Source organism: Orycteropus afer, unplaced genomic scaffold (assembly GCF_000298275.1).
Source record: "Orycteropus afer afer isolate SDZICR_OR568_19922 unplaced genomic scaffold, OryAfe1.0 scaffold00027, whole genome shotgun sequence".
Taxonomy (NCBI): domain Eukaryota; kingdom Metazoa; phylum Chordata; class Mammalia; order Tubulidentata; family Orycteropodidae; genus Orycteropus; species Orycteropus afer.
This window is the reverse complement of record NW_006921614.1, coordinates 3,604,741-3,617,045: the sequence shown is the minus strand read 5'-3', so window position 1 is coordinate 3,617,045 and position 12,305 is coordinate 3,604,741.

The window sequence follows — 12,305 nt, the reverse complement described above, 5'->3', positions numbered from 1 at the left end:
TACAGAGAACCCTGGAAATGGAGAAGAGAGAGAAAAAAAAAAAAAAAACAGGAAGAAGCATACTTGGTGATCCAGAAGGCTAGGGGTTAGAGAAAAGGCATAATTTTCTTATCTGCTCCTGCCTCTCCCAATCAACCTCCTAACCAGCTTGCTAAAAAAATCAGCTGAGTGCAGTGAATGGAATGAGCCTGAAACCTCAAGAGTTACTGCATTATGAACAAGATTTTCAAATGAATCTGTGTGTCTACACAATTGCTATTGAATCAAGAAGAAACAGTCTAAAAGGGAAAGGCTTGGCCTAAAAAATTTCAAATCAAAACCTTGGGGACAAATTCCCTGGCTTTGATCCATTTCACAACTTACTAGAAATATGAGCTTGGTCAAGTTACTGGACCAATTTGAGCCTCATTTTCTCATCCATAAAATGGAGATGATAATGAGCCCTACTCTTTTTTAGGGATGTTGCAAAGTTTAAACGAGAGAACCAACATTGGTACAGTGTTGGTCACATACTAAGTATTCAATAAATGTTAGTTGTTGTTGTTGTTGTTGTTATGTGCCGTCGAGTCAAACCCGACTCATAGCGACCCCTCCTTGGGTTTCCGAGGCAGTATCACTACGGAAGTAGGATTGCCCAACCTTCCTTCCGAGGAGTGGCTGGTGGGTTTGAACCTTAGTTGTTAGGGTGTAGTGAATTACTTAGTATAGCTCTTCCAGTCATGGACTTTTTGTAATTCCCACCAAATAATTAGGTGGGATTATGTAAATGTGAGAAGCTCTGGTAGCACAGTGCCCAAGGCACTTGACTGCTAACCAGAAGGCGGTTCAAACCCACCAGCCACTCCTCGGAAGGAAAGTTGGGCATTCCTACTTCCGCAGTGATACTGCCTCGGAAACCCAAGGAGGGGTCGCTATGAGTCGGGCCCACTTGATGGCAAATAACAACAACAACAACATGTAAATGTGAGGTGCTTGTGGCCCACCAGGTGTTTGGATAGCTTGTCAATAATGTAAATAAGGTACATGGCACCTTGTGGGGGTGGGACTGTGTAAATAAGGTGTATGGAACCCTAATGTGGGGATTGGTTAGTTTTTTGATTTCACTAGGCTTAAAATGAGCCATCCCAGAGGCAGAAAAGGGGAGATCTCACTGCCATTAAGACAGAAAAGCCAGGAGTAGAATGTGTCCTTGAACCTGAGATCCCTGTGCTGGGACGGCAAGGAGAGAGAGAGAGCCTAAAGATCAGGAGTCTGGTATGAGACACAGTGACAGAGCAGTGGGATTCCTGGCCCCTGAAGCAAGAAATCTGAGTGTCTTGTGGCTGGAGGCTAGCTGGTGAATTGAGATGCCTCTGTAGGCACCTATTTGGCAAAGCTAAAAGAGTTGTGTAACACTGGCCCAAGCAGAACAGAGGCCAAGGCCAGAGAGAAGTATGCCTGTGGTATGGCTGAGAAGTTATCCTGATTGAAGAACTGTATCCTGACTTGTTTCTGATCCTGAATTGTAACTTGTTACTTCCCTAATAAACCCCATAATCATGAGCTTTGTCTGTGAGTTCTGTGTGGCTTTTGCAACGAATTATCAAACCCAGCAGAGAAGTAGAGAATGCTGTGGGAAGGAGGGTTGGTGTCAGAATTGACAAAAAGGTTAATTGGTGGTGCCATGTCTGACCTCTACCTCACAGGAATCCGCCTTAGGCTGATGCTACTGATGGTGATTCTAGCTCCCCCTCTTGAAGTTCAAAGAGGATGCCATTGCTATATCCTTTTTGCAGTTATTGATATCAGAATTGACTTAATGGCAACTAACAACAACACTGATATTAGTGGGTCATCAGACATCATTATCAAAGGTCAACTAGAAGCTGACCCATCACAGTCTTGTCTAATTTGTGTTTTTTAATTTGATCTCCCCCAAAAAACCCTATAATTTCCCACCATATTTTTCATACCCATAAATACATGCACCATTAAAACCCACATATATATTGAATAAAGACAAGCTAATATCTCTAGTCAGCACATTTATTCCACATATTCTTAATTTGTCTTTTCTACTAATTTATCCGAGTTTCATTTTGCTCACTGACTGCATTTAGGGAAGAGATGCTTTATGCTTATCAATATCGTCAAAGATTTACCATTTGTTTTCTATGAGGAACATCAGGAATAATGTCTGAGGTGTTATGCTGTGGTCCAAATAATCTTCAGAAGAAGGTCCAAAGGAACTAAGCTAGGTCTGTGGTTAAGGAAGCAATAATGGTGGGACCTCCCCTAATAAGCACAATCATGGACTCTTTAAGGTTCTCCTGTGACCCCTGCTGCAGCAGCCAGCATATCCTCTCCGAAGGATAGCCTGGGAAGTGTGTATGGGGAAGGTTCAAGAGGCTTTGATTGGGAGAAAGCAGGTAAGTAATAACATATGGACTTGAGATCTTTGAGACAATATTTAGTGAAGAAATATGGCAAAATATTATCTCAAAGATCTCAAGTCCATGATTAGAAATCCGTAATATCACTTAACTGTTTTTCTCTCTGTCCCAGTCCTCTTGAGTGGTGGCTATAGTGCTGACTAGGTTTCATCAGAGCTTCCAGACTAAGACAACTAGGAAGAAAGCCCTAGTGATCTACTTCTGAAATTCAGCCAAAGAAAATGCTGTGGATCACAGTGAGACGTTGTTAAATCCTCAACTAATCATGGGGATGGTGTCTTAGCTTTCTAGTGCTAATGTAACAGAAATACCATAAGTGATGCTTAAACAAATAGAAATTTATTCCCACAGTTTAGGAAGCTAGAAGTCAGGATGCCAACTCTAGTGGAAGGCTTTGTCTCTTTGTCAGCTCTGGGGGGAAGTCCTTGTCTCCTTTCAACATCTGTGGGTCTGATGGTTTTGGAGATCTCCACGTGTCTTGGCATCAATCTTTGCCCGAGTCTAGTCTCAGCGGAGGGACCACAGATCCAAAGGATGCACTCCATTCCCAGCTCTTCTTTCTTGGTGATACTGATTTCCCCCTTTCTCTGCTTGCTTCTATCTCCTTTTATTTCTTATAAGATAAGAGGTGATACAGGCCACATCCTAGGGAAACTCTCTTTACATCAGATCAGGGCTGTGACCTGAGTAAGAATGTTGCATCCCACTCTAATCCCCTTACAACTGACTGGCTGATCACATCCATGGGAGAAGATTACATCATTACATAACTGCCAGACCACTGAGAATCATGGCCCAGGCAAGTTGACATATATTTTAGAGGGACATAATTCAATTCATGACAGATGGTATAGAGCTACCATGAGTCAGGGGCCTCTATGAGTTGGGAGGTGACTGGACAGCAGGTAATAACAGCAATGGCAAAATATAAATGTGTGGTATTGCAATTCTAATGGATATCTTCAGAACAATAGTTTTCAACCCCACCTTCCAGGGGACATTTGACAATCCCTGTAGACATTTTGTTGTCATATTTGGATGGTGGTAGGGGAATGAGAGGAGGGTGGAGAATGCTGCTGGTCTCCAGAAGGTAGAGGCTAGGGACAGAATGGACAGAAACTACAATGTACAGAAAAGCCCTTCCACCTCTAAAGAGAATTATCTATTCCAAAATTTCGAAAATGCTGAGATTGAGAAATCCTACTCTACAACAACCAGGAGGGATTAAAGGAAATATTTTCCTAGCTGGGAGAAATATGAAAGAAAATCATTATGAAAATGGGATGGTTGTAGAAGAGGTCCGAAGAATGTACTTAACTTTCTTGCCTTTATATAAACACACACACACACACACTGCTGATCGGACTCTACATTTATTTATCTTCTTATTGCAATGGAGATATTAACATTTAAAACTGAATTAGGTTGTTGTTATGTGCCATTAAGTCGGACCTGACTCATAGTGACCCCTCCTTGGGTTTCTGAGGCAGTATCACTACAGAAGTAGATTGCCCCATCTTCCTTCCAAGGAGTGGCTGGTGGGTTTGAACCGCCAACCTTCTGGTTAGCAGTCAAGTGCCTTAGCTGCTATGCTACCAGAGGGAAATTTTTTCTTTATAAAATATCAAAGCTTCTTTATTTGAACCTTTTCTATAGTAATCAGAATGTGTTTCTTACCTTGCTTAAGACTCAGGAGGGATTTGTCCAAACATGAATCTCCTTCTAAACTTCACAGTATACCTGGGAAAGAGCTTTATGAGCCACAGATTAAGGTGGGAAAAAAGGTTTGGAAAAGCTGCACTAAATTAGCTGGTGGAGAACCATGAGAAAATAAGAGAATTCCCCCATGTCCTAAACCACATCATCTATGTTCTGTCCTCAGAAAGCCAGTAGCAGAATAATTCCAAGCATGGTCCGTGTCTAACTGCCAGGCAGTGTCGGGTTACCAAATAAGCCAGGTAAGTATGGGTTTACTTGTGCTTACTTACTAATCTGTGGTGAACAATTTTACCACATCAAAAATGCTGCTGCTAGTACGCTGGCATCTGTCTCTCTCCCATCCCCATAGCACCTTTCTACAGAATCAAAGCTTCTTTTCAAATTTACAATCCCTGACAGAGATGGAGTACCTAGAAAGCATAGGTTAGCACGGTTGATTTACTAATCTGTAGCGAATGGTTTCACATGTTTTTCACCACATCTTTGCAACCCATGTGAAATTGTTCACTACAGATTTGTAAGTAAGTACAAGTAAGCCTTTACCTTGCTTATTGGATAATCCACCCCTGTTCTAGGGTTTGAATCCCATCTTCAGGAGCCAGATCATGTGGCATTGGGCAAGTTACTTAACTTCTTAGGGCTACTATTTTCTCATCCACAAAACAGGGATAACAATAGAATGTACTTCAGGGTTGTTGGGAGATTAAATGAAATATTGTTGCTGTGTGCTGTTGACTTGATTCCGACTCATAGTGACCCTATTTGACAGAGCAGAACTGCCTCATAGGGTTTTCTAGACTGAATCTTTACAGGAGCAGACCCTCAGATCTTTTATCCCATGGATCTGTTGGGTTGGTTCAAACTACCAACCTTTTGGCTTTCAGGCAATGCTTAACCATTGTGCCACCAAAGCTGTTTGATTAAATCAGACAATATAAGGAAAACACTTACACAGTTTCAGGGGCCTTGCAAGCCCTCTTGTTAGCTATTACAGTTAGGATGATAAAAAGGAACCACCCATAAAGCAGTTGACTCTGACTCATGGTGATCCCATGTGGGTCAAAGCAGAACTGTGCTCCACAGAGTTTTCAGATCCTTCTTTTGAGGTGTCTCTGAGTGGACTCAAACCTCCAGCCTTTTGGTTACTAACTGCTGACAGTTTGCACCACGGAGCAACTCCATAAAGTGGAACACTGGCACATTTACAAATATTGAAGAACACAAAGTAACATATATATAAGTTCTTCAACATTTATAAATGTTATAAAGTATAATCAACTTGATATATCTATGACTCAAAATCATCTTTAGCTGATTTAATTTTAGTTTTAAAACTGGACAAAGGGTAATTAATTTTCTTTCCCTCTACTTTGGAAAAGATTAGACATAATCATACAAGCATGCAAAATTAGAATTTATGGTTGTGAAAAAAGAGCCCAAAAGAGAAAGTTTAGATAATTCAGTGTGGGAGAAAGATTAAGGACAGTTTTGTGTCTATATAAGTTCTAGGTGCTTAATAAATGTCTATAAACAAATGAAACAAAATGGTATTTTTATGGAAGATGAGAAGCAATATAATCTTTTTTAAAATTTTTTATTGTGATTTGGGTGAAAGTTTACAGAGCAAATTCATTTTCCACACAACAGTTCACATACACTTAGTCTCATGACATTGACTGCAATTTCCCACAATACAACAGCTCTCTTGCCACTTTCTCCCCATAGTTACCTCTTCCCTGTGTCCTTCCTTCCCATGCACTCCTGTCCCCCAAGCTGTCTCCCTGTGCATACACTGCCCTCCTATTCTCCTATGATTGATCTCTCCAAGGAACATATCAACCTAATGGAAATGTTCAGCTCATATGCCTGTCTTTTGTTTGGCTGGAAGCCACAGGAGTGTATTCAATGTATTCAATTCCAGACCTGAAGGGCAGCTAGGGGCCATAGTCTCAGGAGTTCCACCAGGCTCTATCTGACCAGAAAACCTGGTCCCTTTTTTTTTTTTTTTTTTTAATGATTTTGAGTTTTGTTCTACATTGTTCTCCCACTCTATCAAGAATCTTCTACATAGACCTCTCTTCAAGTGGTTGACAGTGGTAGCTGGACATTTCCTCTGGTCTCATAGTCATATAGGCTAAGGATCACATGGTGTACTAGTCCCTTGGACTAATTGTTTCCACACACCTTTGGTTTTCTTCATTTGAGAAGCAATACAATCTTAAGTGAAAGAGTAAAGAGGAGAGAAATCATTATGCAAGTGAGACACCAGGCTTATAAAATATGACAGAGTTTTTGGAGAACTCCATGAGGGACACTCACAGTGTATGGTTCTCATCTCTGGCAACACATTAGAATCCCTCCAGTTCCAACAGATGAGCATAGAGTTTTAGCCTTGTAGGCATATTGATACATGTAAACTGGTTTACAAAAAATGTTTTGCAGGGATATTTTTATAAAGAATAATAACACTGCACAAAAATTTTATAGACAGTCATTTGTATCACTTCTGCCTTCCCTGCACCCTTCTAGTGATGCCACTGGTGCTTACATTGCTTACTGGGTACTCCGTCTCTGTCAGGGATGGAAAATTTGAAAATAGGCTTTGGATCTGTAGGAAAGTACTGTGGGGTTGGGAGAGAGACAGATGCCAGCCATACCTAAGAGTAGAGTCTTTGATGTGGTGAAAAATGTGAAAATGTTCACTACAGATTAGTAGCACATATAAGCCTGTGTTTACCTTGTTTACTGGGTACTCTGACTCTGGTCAGAGAAATTGCCTAGAGACCTTATTAAAACTCAGATTCTGATTCAGTAGGTATATGCAGAGGAAGTAGATATAGGGAAGCTGTGTGTAGGGCGTGGTATGTGTAGGGAAGGTGTATGTAGAGGAGGTGTGTTTGGGGGTTTGTGTAGGGGAAGGTGGGTGTGGGGAGGTGTGTGTGGGAGAAGTGTGCTTAGGGTATGTATGTGTAGAGAACGTGCATATGTGTGTAGAAGACCTGTGTATGAAGTGCATGTGTAGGAGATGTATAGGTAGAGGACATGGAAGGGGGGGAGATAGGTGTAGGGGAGATGCATGTAGGAGGAGGTTGGGGGAGGTGTGTGTGGGGGAGGTTTTGGGGGAAGGTGTGGGAAAAGAAGTGTGTGTAGGGAGAGGTGTGTTGGGGGAGTGTGTGTGGGAGAGGTGTGTTTAGGAGATGTGTGTGTGTGTGGGGGGGAGGTATGTGTGGGTGAGGTGTATATAGGGGATGTGTATAATGAATATGTGTGTAGGGGATGTGTGTGTAGGGTATATATATATAGAAGTGTGTTTGGGGAGGTACTGGTGTGGGGAGGTCAGGAGGAGGTGTGTGTGTATGATAGGTCTGTGTGGAGGAGGTGTGGGGGGGAGACATGCATATGTGTATGGGGGGAGGTGTGTGTGAGGGGGAGGTGTGTGTGGGAGGTGTGTGAGGAAGGTATTTATTGAGAAGGTGTGTTTGGGGAGGTGCAAGTGGTTGGAGGTGGGGGGGATGTGTGTGTAGGGGAGGTGGGGGGATATGTTGACGGAGAGCAGTTAGGTGTAGGGAGGTATGGGGGGAAGTGTGTGTAGGGGATGTATGTGTAGAGGAGCTGCCTTTTGGGGGAGGCATGGGGGAGATGTGTGCAGAGGAGGTGTGTGCAGGGTGAAGGAAAAGAGGGCAGGGACAGGACACTAACATTCTGCATTTCTAAGAAGCCCCAACAGCATGTGAATTTTGCAGTTCTGGGGATCCCATTAGAAACTGCCAGGCTCATATGCTTTGATAATGGTTCTGTGTAAATAAACACATGATATCATTATAAAGTGCTACTGGTTCTTAAAGAGGAAATCCACCTATTCAACAAACATATAATAACCTACTATAGCTACATGCTTTTGGAGGGATACAAACATGAGTAAGTAGATTCCTTCCCTCAAGTTGTTTGCAGTTCAATTTATAACAGATCACATTTAAGTTAAGCAGAAAATAAAACTTCCTGACTGTGAGGTTTTCTGGTGGCAATGGAGAGAGATGTGAAGGGCATTTGAAGATTGGAGAATGTTGGGACAAAGAGTTTTCGTTTCGGAAAAACACTGAAAGAAGGACATCCATGTGAAGCAACAGAGGAGGCTAGAAAATTCAGAAGAGGTAGAAGAAATAGATAAAAAGGGAAGTTGAGCATCAGGATATAAAAAGGGAGAGTTACAGATGGTTGTGAAAATTTGGAGCCTTCTGAGAAAGAGAACCTTGTGGCTGAAGGTCAGAGAACTTAGATTTGAAGGTTTAATTTGGGAGCCACCACCTGCCCAGTTTAGTCACTGGGTTTATCAGGTGAGCCAAGCACACAAGCTTAGCACTAGAAATTCCCTAAAAGTTTCCTTCATGTGTAATTTGCATCTGACTTTCAAGCCGAAAAAAGAGCTCTGGTGGCGTAGTGGTTAAAGCGTCTGAACCCCCCAGCTGCTTCATGGGAGAAAGATGAGGCAGTCTGCTTCCATAAAGATTTACAGCCCTGGAAACCTTATGGGGCAGCTCTACTCTGTCCTGTAGTGTCTTTATGAGTCGGAATCAACTTGATGGCAGTGGGTTTTTGGGTTTCAAGCCAAATAGATGTTAAATCTTGCAATATTTAGGGATCTGTATCATGAATCTTTCTACATGTTTTGTCCTCACGTTTTCTCCGTGACAACACATTGTCAATAACCAATGACAACCCAATGTATAGAGTGTTTAAATTCATTCTGATGTTGTTAGAGTTGGCAGCTTGTGGAGTGCTCTATCTGCCTATTGGGAACCTCAGCCTTCATCCATCATCCTCCTGATACGAACTTTGCTGAGTCTGGCAAGCATCATTGGGCTTGCACAACTTTCAGCTGCTTATGAAAGCACAAATGGACATGCTGAGTTTTCAAACTAGAAGACAAACCTGCTCCTCCTTACCCAAGTGCCAGCAGGTTTAGAAATGCCTTTGACAATCATTCCTCAAGCTTGAGCACAATTAAATATTTTAAAAGGGAGTTGTTCTTCTCTCTTATTGAAAAGTAATATATGCACTTCATAGTTAAATTCAGGAAACATAGAAACATATACAGGAAAATAAAAATCACCATTAATCCACCACACAATGATAGGCACTGTCAATATTTTCTTAAATTTCATTCTGGTCATATTTATTACAATATTGGGATTGCGTGATGTATACAGCTTTATACTACTTTTTCTCATTTAACATAAATCCATCAAGGAAAGTAGCTCTTCTATGCTATAAATTCATACCCTCCATTCTATACCTATTACTGTGCACAGTTTTTGCTAAGAGACTTATTCTGTTCCCCTGAGGCCTTGTGCTGATGTTGTCACTAGAATTACTGGAGAATGATTTTGTCTGAGGTAGAATTTGCTCATTGCCACTATCACAATATCCTTGGGGATAAAGTTATCCCAGGCTTAGGGTAGTAAGCTCCATTACCTAAAAGAGCTACCTTTGCATTTGCAAAGGAATCTGCATATTTTAGTAGTATTTGCCTAGCTGACTGTAACAGTCCACTGTCAGGATATTTTCATATTAAACGCTCTTTGTTTCTTAAGCACGCCTACCCCTTTTCCCCTACCCATTAACATTGATCTTCATTAGGTAATTCTAACAAATATTTATTAAACACTGATAGCACTGGGATTCTAAGGTGAGAAATAATCAAGGCCCTAAAACTCTTTCCTGGAAAGAAAAATCTGTCCTGGAAGAGGTGCAGCTGAAATGCTCCTTGGAAACGAGAATGGCCAGACTTCATCTCTCATATTTTGGTCCTGTTGTCAGAAAGGACCATTCTCTGGAGAAGGATATCACACTTGGTAAAGTGGAGGGTCAGAGAAAAAGCGGAAGACCCTCAAGAGATAGATTGATGCAGTGGCACAAAGATGGGCTCAAGCATGGCAAGGATTGTGAGGATGCACAGAACCAATATTGTGTTGCATATAGAGTCACTATGAGTGGGAGCTGACTCCATGGTACCTAACAACAACAAAACTCTTTGCTGGGAAATGATTTAGACTAGAGGTGAATGGTTTGGGGAGTCCATGAGCAGTGGTCCTGTTTCCTGGCTACGCATTAGAATTACCAAGAAGTTCTACATCTCCCAGTGCCCAGGTTGCACCTCAGACCAATAGAATCAGAATCTGTGAGGGTAGGACTCAGGCATGCAACTTTGATAGCTCTCCAAGGTTAAGAACTGGGGCCATAGAGTAATGATTCCAAACCTGGGCTGAACTTTAGAATCGTCTTGAGAGCTTTTTTAAAAATTAAAATGCCTGGACCCCACACCAGACAAAATGAAGCAGAATCTCTGCAAGCAGGGCCTAGGCAACTGCGTTTTTTCAAAACTCCTTCAGTTTGATAAACTGAAGGATAAACAGTGAGTTGAGAATCTTTGCTACAGGCAGTCAAGCTGACGAGAAAAATCTACATTTGGACAAAAAACAATTTGGACAAAAATCAGTTATGACAGGGAAAAAAAAAGGTCTGAAACCACCAGTACTCTTAGAAAGATTGTGGGTAGGTTGACAGGCTCCCAGAGCCTGTCACAACTGTGAACTGTCTCATGTTGCACAGCAAGATCACAACAAAGCCGAGACTTGGACCAAGTCTTTAGCTTCTAAGCCTTGTACTCTTTCCATTATCCCATTTTGTCTCTTAGAGAAAACTCACCACCCTACAACTTTGCAAAGCCAAAGAGCCAGAAATAGTAGATTGTAGATGTAGATTTTCTTATTAGCTACGCAAGCTAGAGCAAAGATTCTCATTACGAATAGAGTCTCAGATCATCTGAAGGAGCTTTGAAGAAATGCAATAGCCTAAGCCCCTCTTCTAGAGATTCTGATTAATTTGGTCTGGGGTGGGGTCCAGACGTATGGATCAGTACATACACATAATGATTGATTTGTATATAGTTCTTAGTGCAAATACTGAAAATCCAAAAGGCCATGTAATTGTAATTCTTTTCCAAACAGTTTTCCCTGTGACTTTCCAACTTCAAATCTGGAGGTGAATTGTCCTTAAAAAGAGGCTCTCAAATACCAATATCTTAAAATATTGATAAATTTTTAGGTCTAAAATCCCACTAATGCATGATTTAATATACACACTGCATACTCAAAATCTCTCAATCCTTCACAGTATTTTAACAGAATTATTAGGAAAAACAGGATTAGCTCTACCAAAGATATACCAGAGAACACATAGTTCTAGCAGGGAGATGCAGGATCAGAGAGCAGTTGCACCATTTTACCATTCCAACAGCTGTATATGAGGGTTCCAGGGTCTCCATACCCTGGCCAGCATTTGTTGTCTTCTGTTTTCCTTTCTTTTTTTAAACTTTGCTATTAATCCTGTTGGAAGAAAGATGGGGCAATCTACTTCCATAGTGATACTGCCTCGGAAACCCAAGGAGGCGTCGCTGTGAGTCGGGTCCAACTCGAGGGCACATAACAACAACAACAACAACGTTAATACTGAGGTGAGATGGTATCTCATTGTTGTTTTGATTTGCATCTCTCTAGTGGTTAATGATTGTGAGCATTTCTTCATGTGTTATTCACCTGGATGAATGTCTTCTTTGGTGAAGGGTCTGTTCATGTCCTCTGCCCATTTTTTAATTGGATTATTTGTCTTTTTTGTTGTTGTTAAGTTGTTGAAGTTTTCTGTAAATTTTAGAGATTAAATCCTTGTCCGTTGTGTTGTTTCCAAAATTTTTTCATGGTCTTTGAATTCTCTTTTTACTCTTTAGGTGGAATTTTTTGGTGTACAGTAAGTGTCTAATTTTTAGGAGGTCCCAGTCATTTATTTTGTTTTCTAGTGTTTGTGCATTTTTAGTTATATTCAATGATGTATTTATGCCCTGAATTAGGGCCCCTGAGTTTATCTTTGTTTTTCCTTTGATGGTTTTTACATTCCAGTCTTTGATCCAATTTGAGTTCATTTTTGTATATTGTGTAAAACATAGGTCCTGTTTCATTTTTCAGCAAATGGATATCCAGTTTCACAGCACCATTTATTAGACGGTCTCTTCCTCATTTCTTTAGATGATCTCTAAATTCAGGAGGGATATATTCAAGATCATATTTTGGCTCTCTTGGACTTGTTTTAATTGTCTTTAAC